Raw genomic sequence first — 15,865 nt, forward strand, 5'->3', positions numbered from 1 at the left:
GTCTAAATTTGACTCCAAATCTCCAGCCCCTACCTTCCCTGCCTCCAGATTTCTGACAAAAGTTTCCGACACTTGATGATTAAGGATGGCTTCAGGGAAGACATAAAATTTGAGGAATGTTCAAAAAACATATTCTCCATGGTTCAGTTTGCTTAAAATATGTAAGGCTGCTAAGTGTTGCATCTTGGCTACAATTTAAGATCCAGAATATGTGCACTTCCTACACTCCATTCATATTAGCTGTTCAAATACAGACATACTGAATGAATGAATGAATGAATGAATGAAAATATTCTAATCATCTATTTCCCCTCTCTCTCTCCCCCACCAGACCCTTGAAGACAGAGACTATATCTCATTAATCTCTGAATCCCCAATGCAAATTCAGAGCAGATGCTCAGTAATGGTTATCTTGGTCTGTTTTCTCTTGCTAGTAACACAATATCACAGACTGGGTGTGTTTTTAAAAAAAAAAAAAATGTTTATTTGGGCTTACAGTTCTGGAGGTCCAAGGTTAAGGGGCTACCTCTGGTGATGGCCCTCTTGCTGGAGAAATCAGAAAATATGCAGGCTATCATATGGCAGAGACAGGGAGTGTGTGCCTCTTCTGATCTCTCTCCCTCTTTTTATAAAGCCACCAGTGCTCAATCATAGAGGCTCCACCCCGATGACCTCATCTCATTTTAATCACCTCCCAAGTCTCCTCCTCTAAACATTGTAGTTAGCTCAAGTTTCCACCATCTCTGTAGTTCACAATGGGGATCAAACTCTAGTGTGAGTTTTGGAGGGGACAACCCAAGTTCATTGAAACCACCTGAAGATTAACAAAGGTCATTGGTTTTCCGTTATTGGCATTTGGTATTTCCATCTTTTTGCTCCTCCCCATTTTTTCCCAACACTCATTCACCCCCATGGAAGACAGCAGTCAGAAGGGAGGAGTTGGGCATTAGCTTTCCAAGTGTGTGAGCAGCTCCAGGGAAAGATTTGTTGGAGAATTTATCATGAAATATTTACTAGATGCTGCTGCATGGACTGCCCACTAACCTTCCTCCCTCATTTCGAATGGGGAGTTCACTCTTACCGCTTTCAATTATCTAATTCTGGAGCTTCTCGCCCTAAGAATTCTCACTATGTTGTGGGCAGCTTGTAGCAACCTAGCAACCGTGAAACCTACCCCCCTCATTTTCCAGAGATGGATGCAGGCCCCAAAGAGGTAAAGTAACCAGCCCAGAGACATTCCTAATAAGTGACTTGGTTCACTCACCCATCAAGTATTTGTGGAATGCCTGCAGAGCACTGGACTCGGAAGGAAGGTGGTGCCCAACATGTCTCTGCCCTCTTGGAGTTCATGGGCAAATGGGAAATGAAGTTTTAATCAATCCAAAAGGAAGGTTAGCATACTGAGCCGTTTTCTGTTTGTTTGTTTATTTGCTGGCTTGTTTTTTAAAGAAAGGCACATGAAGCTGTTAGAGTGTAGAACTGGAAAATTTGACCTGATTTAAGGATAGGAGAGGCCTCTCTACAGAAGTAATAGATGGATTGAAATCCGAAGGCTTCAGCCAACATGTGGGATTTAGCTGAGAAGGGGGCAGGGGATGAGCTTTCTAGGCCAAAGAAATAATATATTCGATACTTAACATGTCTCACTGTGACTTCAACACACCTTCCAGTTTAAGAACCACCAGTGTGTGTGTTCAAGACTTCCTTCCTGCTCCCTTATGGGTGGACCAGAGTCGAGCCCTGGCATACCCGTGTGCCCTAAGATGCTTATCCTTTTGAGTCTAAGGGATGTAATTTCAAATGGGGGCTTGATGTGTGTCTGCCCTCCCCTACCCTTCTAGTAAAAGCATTCTACATTTCACTAACATTATCAAGGGATGCCCAAGTCCAGGAACTGCTCCCTTAGGACGAGGACCACAACACATCACCACTGTCCCCAGGGTGACAGTGTGAAGTGTGGTATTGTTCCAAGAAAGCTGGATGGAGAAGTGGGGCTGGGTCTTGAGAGAAAATCATGCCTGACACATGAACCAGCACAGAATACCTTGGAAGGCATTTCTCCTTTTGTCCCCTCCTCAAACTCTGCTGAGCCCCTCCCTGGGGGACATCACTGGGAACAAGACAAGCAGGAAGTGGGAAATTGTGCAACAGCAGCTACAGGCAGCGCAAGACTTCAGATTCAGCCTTGTAATGTCGCAATGGTCAATTATTACTATTAAAAAAGTGGGGTGGTTTGAAAAAAAAAAAAAGCAAGAATGGATAGTCACCATCTCAGCATCTCACTGTTTGCTTTCTCTCGTGGAATGCACTATCAATCTCTCCCGAGTCCCCAGGGCCTTTGGGGAAGCCCTCCAGGGAAAGCTGTGACATGGAAAAAAATTCTAATTTTTCTTCATGTTCCTCCCAATGGGTAAAGCACTAGGAAAGGTTTTGCTAAAGAATTAGTACTTGCAATGTGCCTGGTCATCCCCAAGGTAGGTGTGAGAGTCAGGGGTTCCCTGTAATAGGACATGTTGGGGGCAGGGGAGCTGGACGTCTCTGTGGCAACAATGTCCCAATAGGAGCCATGTGCAAATGGACCCAATGGCCTTGCCGTTTCCTCCAAAGCTGAGATCTGGTGCTGTAGGATGAGGTGACCCATCAGGCTGTGGGTCCTCTGCTGGGCGAATCTGTCTGAACCTGCAATAAGACCCCCGGAGCAGCCCAAGAAAATGAGCAAGAGACATGCTGTCAAAGCATGCTGATATTCTGTAAGGGAACAACAAAGCACTGAAATGGGGACTTTGTTCTCAGCCCGTGTAGCCGCCACCACTCTGACAGCACCAGGCTGGCTTCCCATTGTTCCCCGATTAAGGTTGATTGAGAATCCTGTGTGGACCAGGCACTGCAGAAGGGGGCAGCAGGGGCCAGCAGTGAACACGACGGGCACCGTCTACATCATCACAGCCTCCCATCTACGTACAGTCAATCACCCAGGTCATCGGAAGTCAGCAAGTGACAGGGTCTGAGAAGCCCTGTGCAGGAATGTCTGGCAGATCTGGCAGCCTCCAGGAGAAAGCCTTCCTGCAGCTGGGTACTGCTGCCCAGGGGAAGGGTTGGGGCCTCAGCTCTGTCCCTGGGGGAGGACTCCACATGTGCCATCATCGAGGAGCTAGAAGCTTGGCTGTGAGCAGGTGAATCCATGATGGCTAAGCAGAACCAGGGGAGAGTATCCCCAACAGAGCCAGAGCTGGATTCTGGGAGGCCTGGGGCTAGAGCACTGGACTTTTTCCCAGGCAGCTGGTGAAGGCAGTGAAGGGACTAAACCGAGTGACACCAAAATGTCACCCTGCAATGTGGGACAATGGCCTCTGCCAACTGTGCCAGGGCATCTATCTGTTCAGGAGTCTGAGACTGAAACACGTTCAAGAAAGAATGTTTTTTGCTTGTGCAAGGAGAAACCAGGGGTCAGGGGTCATTTGGTCATTTTCTCACACTCCTCCAATGCGAAGCCAGTGGGGCCATGAGAGACGCCAGCCCCGGGCATTGTCCCAGTCACTGGGCTCCCTGCTTCACTTCAGCCCATTGGGCTTGGCCATGAGCAGAGACCCCTGGAGTGGGAAAGGTCCTGCTCTCTGACCCAAGCACCTTCCCAGCCTCCCCTCGAAGGGGCCATCAGCTCCTGCAGCCCAAGTCCTGCCAACTGCCCTACACCTGGGAAAGGTGAGGAGTAAAGTCCAGGTAGTTCTGAGGATGTCACTGGGATCTCTGCAGGAAAAAAAAAAAAGCTTTCTCTCTCTCCCTTTTGTCTTCCTTTTCCTGGTCACCTTTTGGCCTTGCAACCAGTTCCTTTTTCAAGGCGCATTCGGTGCTGGGATCCAACCCAGAGCCTGGCACCTGCTAGGCTGGTGCCCCAACACTGAGCTACATCCCCAGCCCTTTTTATTTTTTGAGACAGGGTCTTGCAAAGCTGCTGAGTCTTAGGGGCCTCCAGTTTAGAGTCCTGCTGCTCCAGCCTCCAAAGTGGCTGATATAAGAGGGGTGGGCCACTGTAGCCAGCTAGCATCTTTTTTTAAATTAAAATACATAATTGGAGCATTGTGCATGTTTTCATCCGTAAGAAATTACACAAGGAATCATGAAGACACCTTGCTGGATGGAGAGTCACTTTCATATTGAGGTTTACCTAAAAAACAAGAGTTTGAGCCATGCACTTAAAGAGACAGGGTTTTGCTGGGCACACTGGCACACACCCGTAATCCCAGTGGCTCAGGAGGCTGAGGCAGGAGGATCACAAGTACAAAGCCAAACTCAGCAACTTAGTGAGGCTCTAAACAAATTAGTGAGACCCAGTCTCAAAATTAAAAAAAATAAAAAGGGCTGGGGATGTGGCCTAGTGGTAAAGCACCCCTGGTTTCAATCCGTGGTATCAAAAAGAAAAGCAAAGCAAGAAAGGAAAAAGAGGCAGAGTTTCTTGTCATGTATAAGAGACAAAATGTGCATGCTCACGTGCGTAAACAGGTCAGTCCACTAACACATAAAGCTCTCACTTTATACCTCGCCTTCCTCCAGAAAAATAAAGTCATCTTTCTTGAGCCCCTCTCACCTCTGTTTTGCACACCCCATGTGTCTCCTCCCTCATCAGCTCTGTACAATGGAAGTGAGGCTCAGGGAGGTTAAGGAACCCACCTCAGCATCCAGCTGGGAAGAGGCAGGTCCTGGTGCCCAGCTGTCTCAACTCCACAGCTCCCTCCATTCTGCACAGCAGTCCTGAGCCAACCTGGATCCTTCAGCCAGACCAGGAGAAACAAGAACAGAGGCTGCCTGTCCTCCCACCTTGGGCCTTGTTTCCTGGTCCAGGGAACTGTTCAGGTTGACATCCCACCACCAGCAGCCTCCCTGCCAGAGGGAGGGAAGCCATTTGCTAGGAAAACCCTGTTCTTTGGCACACAGGAGGAGCCTGGCTGCGGTCCATGGTGCCCATCCAGAGGGCACACACGGCTCTACCCAGATTAGTAATAAAGCATGTGGACCTCACTGTGTACCCCAGCCCCCTGCCTCTGAAGCAGACATGCTCTTTCCTCGACCAGGTGGCTCCGTGCATGGAGACTGCATGACCTGGACCCGCACCAGATCTGGAGAGGTGCGATTAAGAACCAGGCGGCTCTGCAGTTGGACTGGCCAGGGTGGAGTCCGACTCCACCACTTACTAGCTGCCTCATGGGAAGCAAGGCATTGAATCCCCCTGAGCCTCGGTTTCTTTGCTATAGAATGGATCTACCAGCGCCTTCCTGCCAGGTCACTGGAAGGAGTAAAAGGAGATGAGCTGTGTTATCACTTGGCACTGTGGCAGAGAAACCTCAGCTACAGGCACTGCTGCTCCAGCCATGCTCGTTCTTGTTTCTGACTGTGCCACCGAGGTCCTGTGGCGAATGGGAATCGCCTCCCCCCGCCAACCCCACCCAGCTTCCATTCCACTCATGCAATGGGTGAGGTGGATCATGATGGGTGACTTTGGCTAGATCCCTTGAGGTCATCTCAGATCCCAAGGACATCCCTGAAATCTATTCCATCCACAGACTTTTCTTTTACAAGTTGGTTTCTTAATGACACAGTTCAGCCTTACTCACAGAGGTGTCGAGGGAGCATGGGTGTGTTTAATATTCAGGAATGAAGGACATCATGGGTGATTTGGCTGATGCCTTTGGCTAAGAAGTCTGCTCTTCTTGCTCTGGGTCCCCTCTACAAATATCAGCTCTCAGGGCCTTCTCAACCGGAGAGTGCCCAAGCGGTAACATGGCCTTACCAGGAGGGAGGCAAAGGAAAAGCCGAGGCTTCGGGGATCCCCAAGTCTGACACCCCTCTAGCCTCTCATGGAATGCTGGCTGCATTCTTCACAGCCCAGCGCCTCTTTGGATTCCTTTCCCAGAATCTCTGGATCCCGAGAGCCAACAGAAGTAAACATGGAGATCTGACCTAGTTTCCTAGACCTTCCGTAACGTAGCACAATCCGGGCAGTTTCCACAGCACAAATGCCTTCCCTCGCAGCTCTGGAGACTGGCAGGCAAGGTCCCCGAGGGTGTCTGATCCCGGCTCTCCAAGCTGCTGGTGGGCTGCTGACATCCCTGGCCTGCCTTGGCTTCTGCATGCATCTTCCTGATCTCTGCCTGACTTCTCATGGCCTTCTCCCCTGTGCGGGTCCTACCTTTCCCTGTCTGTCTCTGGGTCCACCTTTCCCCCTTTTCATAAGGACACTAGTCCTGTTGGGTGGGGGTCCACCTAACGACCTCAGTCTAACTCTTCCTTCTGTGAAGGTATTTCCAGATGGTCACACTCTGAAGTACTGAGGACTGGGGCACATATGTTTCATATGCTTTTGGAGGCACATATTCAACCATAGCAAGGTCCTTGGACTACTTTCATGACTTGGAAGTAATCTAAGAATTAGACCTTCTCATACTGACCTCTCGTAAGTACTGTTTGTTAAGAGCACGGGATCTAGAGCTCGCCTGGGTTTCATCCTACCTCTGCTTACAGGTTGTGTGATCTTGGGTAACCTATTTATTCTCTGTGTTCAGATTCCTCACCAGTAAAATGGGAATAATATCTATACTTCTTAGGGTTGATATAAACATTAAATAAAAATATATCTTATGTACTGCATCTTTTTTATTTTTTATCTGTTCTTATTATTTATACATGATAGAAGAATGGTTTCTGACATTCATGCATATATAAAGTATAACTTCTCATTCTTCTGGTTGTATGTGATGAGAATTGCACTGATGGTGTAATCATATATGCACATAGGATAGTAAGGTCTGACTCATTCTACTATCTTTCCTATTCTCATTTCCCCATCTTTCCCTTCATTCCCCTTTGTCTAAGTACTTCTGTTCTTCCCTACTTTCCCCCATTGTGAATTAGCATCTGCATATCAGAGACAACATGCAGCCTTTGGTTTTTTTGAGATTGGCTTATTTCACATAGCATGATAGTCTCCAGTTCCATCTATTTACCTGCAAATACCATAATTTCATTCTTCTTTAAGGCTGAGTAATATTCTGTTGTATTCATGCACCACATTTTCTTTATCCAGTCATCTGTTGAAGGGCACCTAGGTTGGTTCCATAGTTTAGCTATTGTGAGTTGAGCTGTTATAAATATTGATGTGGCTATATCACGGTACTATGCTGATTTTAAGTCCTTTGGATATAAACTGAGGAGTGGGATAGCTGGGTCAAATGGAGATTCCATTCCAAGTTTTCTGAGGAATCTCCACACTGTTTTCCATAGTAGTTACACCAATTTGCAGTGCCACCAACAATGTATGAGTGTACCTTTTTCTCCACATCCTTGCCAACATTTATTGTTGTTTGTATTCTTGATAATTGTCATTCCAATTGGGGTGAGATGGAATCCCAGTGTAGTTTTAATTTTCACTTCTCTAATTGCTAGAGATGTTGAACATTTTTTCATGTATCTCTTGACCCATTGTATTTCTTCTGTGAAGTGTCTGTTCAGTTCCTTTTCCTATTTATTCATTGGGTTACTTGGGGAGTTTTTTTGGTGTTAAGTTTTTGAGTTCTTTATACATCCTAGAGATTAATGCTGTACATGAGGTGCAGTGGCAAAGATTTTCTCCCATCCTGAAGGTTCTCTCTTCACATTGTTTCCTTCACTGTGAAGAAGTTTTTTACTTTTATTCCATCTCATTTATTGATTCTTGATTTTACTTCTTACGCTTTAGGAGTCTTGTTAAGGAAGTCAGTTCCTAAGCCTACATGATGTAGACTTGGGCCTACTTTTCTTCTATTAGACACAGGATCTCCAGTCTAATGCCTTAGTCCTAGATCCACTTTGAGTTAATTTTGCGCAGGATGAGAGATAGGGTCCAATTTCATTTTACTACATATGGATTTCCCAGCACCATTTGCTGAAGAGGCTATCTTTTCTCCAATATATGTTTTTGGCGCCTTTATCTAGTATGAGAGAACTGTATTTATGTGAGTTTTTCTCTGTGTCTTTTCTTATATACCATTGATCTTCTTGTCTGTTTTGGTGCTAATACCATGCTGGTTTTTGTTAAAATAGCTCTGGAGTATTTTTTTGGTCGGGGGGCAGTACCAGGTATTGAACTCAGGGGGACTCAACCACTGAGCCACATCCCCAGCCCTATTTTGTATTTTATTTAGAAACAGGGTCTCACTGAGTTGCTTAGTGCCTCGCCACTGTTGAAGCTGGCTTTGAACTCATGATCCATCTGTCTCAGCCTCCTGAGCCCCTGGGATTTACAGGTATGTGCCAACATACCTGGTACATAGTATAATTTAAGGTCTGATATTGTGATACCTTTGGCTTCACTTTTCTTGCTAAGGATATACAATGGAACATTAAAGAAGAATGAAATTCTTAAAGAAGAATGAAATTATGGCTCCGCTCTTCTGGATCTCTAAGTTTTTCCAAATTAATTTCATGACTGCATTTTCTATTTCTATGAAGAATATCATTGGGATTTTAATAGGAATTGTATTAAATCTGTATAGTGCTTTTGGTAGTATGGCCATTTTGACAATGTTGATTCTGCCTATCCAAGAGCATGAGAGATCATTCAATCTCCTAAGGTCTTCTTCAATTTCTTTCTTTGGTGTATTATAGTTTTCATTATTTATTTTTTGAGGCTATTGTAGATGAGATAGTTTTCCTAATTTCTCTTTCAGTAGATTCATCACTGATATAGAGAAATGCAATTGGTTTATGGGTGTTAATTTTATATCCTGCTACTTTGCTGAATTTGTTTATGAGGCAAGTGCTCTACCCCTGAGCCACAACCCCAGCCCAATGGTGTGAATTGTTCTTTGAAGGTCTTGTAGAACTCAGCTGAGAATCCATCTGATCCTGGGCATTCTTAGGTGATAGGTTTTTGATGACATCTTTTATGTTATTGCCTGAAATTGCTTTGTTTAAATTGTATATGTTCTCCTGAATCAGTTTGGGTAGGCCATATTGTGTCAAGAAATACATCAATGTCTTCAAAATTTTATATTTTGAGTATAAATTTTTGAAATAGTTTCTGATTATCTTCTGTATTTCTGTAGTGTCCATTGTGATATTTCATTTTTCATCATGAATTTTAGTAATTTGAGTTTTCTCTTTCTCTTTGTTAGTGTGGCTAAGAGATCATCAATTTTTATTTATTTTTTTCAAAGAACTAAGTTTTTGTTTGGTTAATTCTTTGAATTGTTTCTTTCATTTCAATTTCATTGATTTTAGCTCTGATATTAATTATTTCCTGTCTTCTACTGCTTTTGGTGTTGATTTGTTCTTCTTTTTCTAGGGCTTTAAGATGTAATTTTAGGTTATTTATTTTGGCTATTTTCTATTCTTTTAATGAATGAGCTCAATGCAGTGAGCTTCCTCTTAGTACTGCCTTCATAGTGCCCCAGAGACTTTGATATGTTGTGTCATTATTCTCATTTACCTCTAAATATTCTTTTATTTCATCCCTGATTTCTTCTGCTATCCACTGCTCATTCAATAGTGGATTATTTAGTCTCCAGGTGTTAGAGTAGCTTCTAGTTTTTATTTTATCATTGATTTCTAATTTCATTCCATTAGGATCTGATAGAATGCAAGGTATTATCTCTATTTTTTTATTTTTTATTTTATCATTGATTTCTAATTTCATTCCATTAGGATCTGATAGAATGCAAGGTATTATCTCTATTTTTTTTATTTGCTAAGAGTTGATTTGTAGCATAATATATGGCCTATTTTGGAGAAGGATCCATGTACTGCTGAGAATAAAGTTTATTCAGTCATCGATGGATGAAATACTCTATGTCTATGAAGTCTAAATTATTGATTGTATTATTTAGCTCCATAGTTTCTTTGCTTAGTTTTTGTTTGCAGGATCTATTCAGTAGTAAAAGAGGTATGTTAAAGTCACCAGGTATTATTGTGTTGTGATCTATTTGATTCTTGACTTCGAGAAGGGTTTGTTTGATGTAGGTAGATGCTCCATTGTATGAGGCATAAATATTTATAATTGTTATGTCTTGTTGATGTATAATTCCCTTAAATAGTATGAAATGTTCTTTATTCTTTCTGATTAACTTTGACTTGAAGTCCACTTTATCTGATATGAGGATATAAACCCCTGCTTGTTTACAAGGTCCATGTGAGTGGTATATTTTTTCCCCTCCTTTCACCTTCAGTCTGTTGATATCTTTGCCTATAAGGTGAGTCTCTTGGAGACAAAATATTGCTGGGTCTTATTTTAATCCAATCTGCCAGTCTATGTCTTTTGATTGATGAGTTTAGGCCATTTACACTCAAAGTTATGGATATATGATTTGTATTCCCAGTCTTTTGCTTTACTTATGGTTTTTAATTTTAAGTGGTTTCTCCTTTGATTGACTATTCCTTTAGTGTAGTTCCTCCTCTTCCTGGTTCTCACTGTTACTTTTAATTTTATCTTTATGGAAAATTTTTGTTGAGAATGTTCTGTAGTGCCAGCTTTCTAGTTGTGAATTCTTTTTAACTTTTGTTCATCATGGAAGGTTTTTATTTCAACTTCAAATCTGAAGCTTAATTTTTCTGGGTAAAGTATTCTTGGTTGGCATCCATTTTCTTTCAGAACTTAGTATGTATTATTCTAAGACCTCCTAGCTTTGAGGGTCTGAGTTGAGAAAACAGCCAAAATCCAAATTGGTCTCCCTCTAAATGTAATCTGACATTTTTCTCTGGCAGCCTTTAAAATTCTATCCTTATTCTGTATGCTACACATTTTCATGATAATGTGCCTTGATATGGGTCTGTTGTAATTTTGTATATTTAGGGTCCTGTAAGTCTCCTGCATTTGATTTTCATTTTTTTTAGGTTTGGGAAATTTTCTGACATAACTTCATTGAAAAGGTTGTGCATTCCTTTGGTTTATATCTCTACACCTTTACTATCCTGATAAATCTTAAATTTGGTCCTTTCATTATATCCCATATTTCTTGGAAGTTCTTTTCATGGTCTCTTAACATCTTTTCTCCATGGTTAACTTTATTTTCAAGATTATATGTTTGTTTTGTCTTCATTGCCTGAAATTCTGTCTTCCAAGTGGTCTAGTCTGTTGGTGATGCTTTCTATTGAATTTTTATTTTGTTTTATTGATTCCTTCATTTCAAGGACTTCTTCTTGATTTCTTTTCAAAATCTCTAGCTCTTTATGAAAGTAATCTTTCACCTCCTGAATTTTCTCTCTGATTTCACTCCTTACATTGTCCTTTACCTTGTGGGACAGTTTATATACATTTAAACTCCTTCTCTGACATTTCTCCCACTATGGTGTCAATGGATTCTGTTATTGGGGCATCTTGGATTGTTTGGGGCACTTCATTCCCTTGTTTTTTCATGTTTTGTGTATCTACCCACTAGCAGTGTAGATCTGAGGCAATGCAGTTTCTACCCTGTAGACTTAAAGTGTCCCAAAAGGTTTCCAGTACTGTGACATTAAGGGGAATACAAATAATAGCAGCAAGCAATGCAAATAATATATAGCTTTAAACCAAGTATCTCCTACTAAGATACCTATAGTTTTGTCACAATAAACAGAAATGGTATGTTCAGTTATTGCCTACAATGAAAACAGTAAGTTTGCAAAGAAGTATACAATTTTAAATAGGAGACAAAGAGAAAACAGGAATGGTGTAGGATGTGATGTTTATGAGGAAGGAGGAGAGAAGACAAAAGTAAAACTTAAAGGAAGAGTTAAAGAGGGAATAGTAGAGGTTAGCTGGTAGCAGGAGAAAAGAGAAAGAGAATCATGGGAAACAGATAAGTGAGAGAAGAAATATAAAGTAAAATTTTAAAATAGAAAATATAAAAATAAAAGAATGCAAAACCAAAACTGAAATATAATAATCAGACATCCTAGTCCTCAATAAATGGATGCATGAAAAATAATTAGTTTTCAATGTGAGAGAAAAATGTAAAAGAAAAGGGGAAAAAAAGGTCATGATAAATAACTGAACAATTGTTTCTGTTGGAGATCAAAAGTTTGACACTTGCTCCACCCTCAGGGTAAATGGGGTTGCTAGGGTGAGAAGGTTAATCCTGGAGGCAGGGTGTAGGTTTAGGTTTGCTCCAGACTCTTTGCTGGGTGCTAATTGGTCTGGAGATTTTAAATCAGTGCACCTCCAGGGCCCAACAATTCCTGGTCCACATTGGAAGACTACACCTCAGGAATCTCCTTTGGGTTCCACTTGTGTGGTGTATGATCCAGTTCTTAGCCCACGAAGTCACCTGTGGACCCCACATTTCCTATTCTCTGATTCAGTCTCCAAACTCAATCTTTCCCAGCCCCAACCCTTTTGAAATTCCCTTCTCTCCCTGCCAGTCCTGTAAGCAGCCAGATTGGAGGGGGAGGTGGAAACCTGGTGGGTTTCCATGACCAGTTGCCTACTGTGTAACCCTTAATTTTCTCTATGCTTTATTTTCTTCTGGTCACTTAGGCACACACTCTATCATGCAGTATGGGTTGCCTAGGTTGTTTCTTGAGCCAGACTCAGGTCTGCCAGAAATCAGCTTCCCTAGCTTCTGACCCCCTCATATTGGCTGCAAAATGGTTCCTTCCACCGACCTCTACATACTCCTGGGAGAGATGGTAGCTTTTTCTTGTTCAATGATATTGTGCAGCACACCTTACTGTTTAGTCAGGCAGTGACTCTGATCTCTAAACTACCCATACCCCAACACACCTCAGTCCTCCTGAGAATGGGGGTTCCGTTAATTCCCTTATTGATTTACTGCATTTGGGGAGAGACCATTCTGGTTTGTGCTTCCAGTGGCAACTGTGGCTGTGGCACAGGGGAGTTCTTGCTTATTTATTATATCCAACCTCCTAAGTCCTCCATCTGTTTTGAGTGTCCAGTATTATATTTCAGTAACATCCCCCCTAATTTTTGTTTATTCACCCACGTTGCTAAAAAGCTGCCCATCTGCTTTCCTTGGTTTCATGCCACAGACCCACCAGGGAAGTGACCTCTCTATTCCACCATCTTCCTCTCCTTCCACGTAGTGCATCTTATCATTACCATTGTATGTCCTATCCTGTTTGGAAAAGGCTCCATCTAATGCAAGCATATAAAACACTGTCGCTGTGTTCCAGGTCTCCTCCCCAGGCTGTTGTGTGTGTCAACTCATTGAAACATCTTGAGATGTTCCATGAGGCGGATGTTATTTTCATCCCTGTGTTACAGAAACAAAAACTAAGCCCTGGAGAGTTAAGGTCCCATGAGTACAACCCCACAGTCACTAAACAGGAAAATCAGGACCTGAGTTCAGGGCCTTTTAGGAGCCTCTGGAGTGATGGGAGTCGTAAAAGGGTCTCATGGTGGCAAAAAGAATCACAGGCCACCACCTTCCCTGGCCCAGAAAGCCATTCAGTTTTCAAAGGTGTGACTCTGGAGGTACTCCCCAGAAGGTCACACTGTGCTCGGAACACACTCCTTTCTTAAAACTGGCCCTAAACGTGAATGGCATCTGACCCTCTTCCAAGCCCTGGAGTGGCTTTGGAAGGAGCTCACCACCCCGGTGAATGACAGTCCCTCTCCTGATGCTTTGTCTCTGCTATGTGTCATCCTTCTAGGGAAGTCTGGCAGAACCTCTGCGCTGATAAAGCGGACACTCTGTCTTTGAAGAACGAAGAGAACTTCTGGGCCACGGGCCACCTCGCCAGCGACTCCAAGTGAAACTGAGTAGCCCACGTGTGCCTGGAGGGCACGGGAACCCCAGCCACCCAGCGCACCTCCCAGAGGGCCGGTGGGAATTGTCGATAGTGCCAAAGTCCTACACTGCATTTTCAATGGGTCCCTGTACATAGTTTGCTCTGCTGCCCGGGCCCCCACCTCTTGCTATACTGGAACTGATTTGTACAATGTGGGAACTTTGTTACCTTTTTAATGGAGGGCCACTTCCTTTCCCAGCACTTCCATTGTAAGGCTTTTTTCCAGGAAGGGGGACTAACCACATTACTTTTCCCTTTTCTCTTTTTCTGTTTTTATTTTTATTTTATTAACTGGGGGAGGGAGTATTAGTATTAGTGCCATTATATCTACTGGATTTTAGGTAGGGAGAATTTATCTTTAAATAATGGTAGTTTGAAATTTGGAAGATTTCTTGGTGGGAAGGACTGAGGTTGGGTCTCTGTCTCAGCTCCAAGTGGGCTTCAGACGGCGGATCTTCCATATCTAACCCATTTCCAGTTCTTCCCGGCTGCCTCGGGTCCCTGCCTTGAGTCACATGCAGGCCTTTTGAACTGCCAGGAGGCGGGAGTCTGACTTCTCAACCCCTTGGCCTCGCTGAGAGACTGGATAGCAGGTGGCTGTCCTCTTTAAGCACCTTTTTAAATACCAGCAGAAAGGGCTCTCATGATTGTTAACATCACCATTACACTTACAAAATTTAAAAAAAAAAATGATCTTCCTCTCTATATGGTACACAGATGAGAAGCTTTGGTTTTCATTTCTCTTCTCAACTGCCTTTTTGGGTGTGGTGTTTGACAAGATTTCAGCTTGAAGACTCACCATGAATTGATTGTGTGTGTGTGTGTGTGTTGGGCCAATTTTAGATACCTTTGAGTGCACTTTGGTTTTGTTTTGGTGTTTTTGTTTTTGTTTTTTGTTTTTGTTTTTGTTTTTTGTTAGTCCTAACTTTTAAAGGAAAACCAAGAGACATATCCGGTGTAAATGTTGCAATATGAATTATGTTTGCAATCCCTTTTCTGCTCTCCCACCCCCTCCCCATTCAAGTACACTGCACAAATAAAATGCTAGGGCGTTTGAATCAAAACCAGTTTTTCTAACTTGTTGCTCATTTGTTGGAACTCAATAAAGCAAAGACTAAACATTTTTACAACCCTTTCCTCTGTTCCTCATTCTTCACTGCTACCTGGCTCCCCGGGGCGGGGCTCAGCCTGGGGTTTCAACTCAGCCACCTCCCATTCCAAATTTGTTTGGGGCCACAATTCCACCTTGGGGAGGTCGACATTACAAGCCAGGTTTTAAAAGCAAGAGGCTGTGGCTGGACTCTTCATCACATCTCTGATGCAGAGAAGAAAGATCTAGGCCTCCCTTCTCCAGGGTCATGGCAAATTGATCCTTCACATACTGTGGAGAAGAGCAGTGGGGTGGGAATGAGAAGGCCTTCAACCCCCAGCTGGCTCTCCTGTGACCCGAGGTAAGTGCCGCTCCCTGGGCTGCTGGTGACTGGACGTTGGAAACTACCATTCCTCGGAGGTTCTGTGTTTCTGATAACACTCGCCCAGACCCATCGTCCTCAGAGTCAAACGGGCACCAGAATCATCGGGTCTGAGCCCGGGATGATTCAGGGGACTGAGAATGTATATGGCTAACAAGGTCCCAAGGAGATGCTGCTGCTTTAGGAACCGCATGTCTAGTTGTTGCATTTTTACAGGGATTTACCCACTTGGGACCATTTTATCTAAAGAAATCATGTCTTGATTCTTCAGATGAAAGAAAAGACTCCACTTTTCAAAATGAAGTAAACACTAAAAAAAAAAAAAATCAAATTCAGAAGAGCCTGACCCCCCTCCAGAAGACACCCGTGAAGTCCCTGTTCCCTCCTGTGGGCTCCCGTGACACCATCTCTGTCTCTTCTGTTTGCACAGCTTTAGGATTTATGTGATCGATTTATCGCTCCCTCCAAAGTGACACCAGGGCCCATCGATCTCAGTTGGAGAGACTGATAAACTAGCCACATAATCTCTAAAATCCCCCTAATTCTCCTTACTAATCAGCAAACTTGAACGTAGCTAGCTATTTAAAAATAAACATACTAGTTCTTTTTTTTTTTTTTTTTTTTGGTGGAGGGATACC

The 15,865-nt window shown here is 43.2% G+C and overlaps 1 protein-coding gene across 1 annotated transcript in view; it reads left to right on the forward strand.

Moving 5' to 3' along the window:
- Zhx2 (zinc fingers and homeoboxes 2) overlaps positions 1–14,885 on the forward strand; it is a 161,977-nt gene extending 147,092 nt beyond the window's left edge. Inside the window, exon 4 of the mRNA XM_076836207.2 lies at positions 13,618–14,885. The gene's annotated coding sequence lies outside the window, so the exon portion shown is untranslated. The remainder of the gene's footprint in view (positions 1–13,617) is intronic.
- Positions 14,886–15,865: the final 980 nt, after the last annotated feature.

This window comes from Callospermophilus lateralis, chromosome 16 (genome assembly GCF_048772815.1).
Source record: "Callospermophilus lateralis isolate mCalLat2 chromosome 16, mCalLat2.hap1, whole genome shotgun sequence".
Lineage (NCBI taxonomy): Eukaryota > Metazoa > Chordata > Mammalia > Rodentia > Sciuridae > Callospermophilus > Callospermophilus lateralis.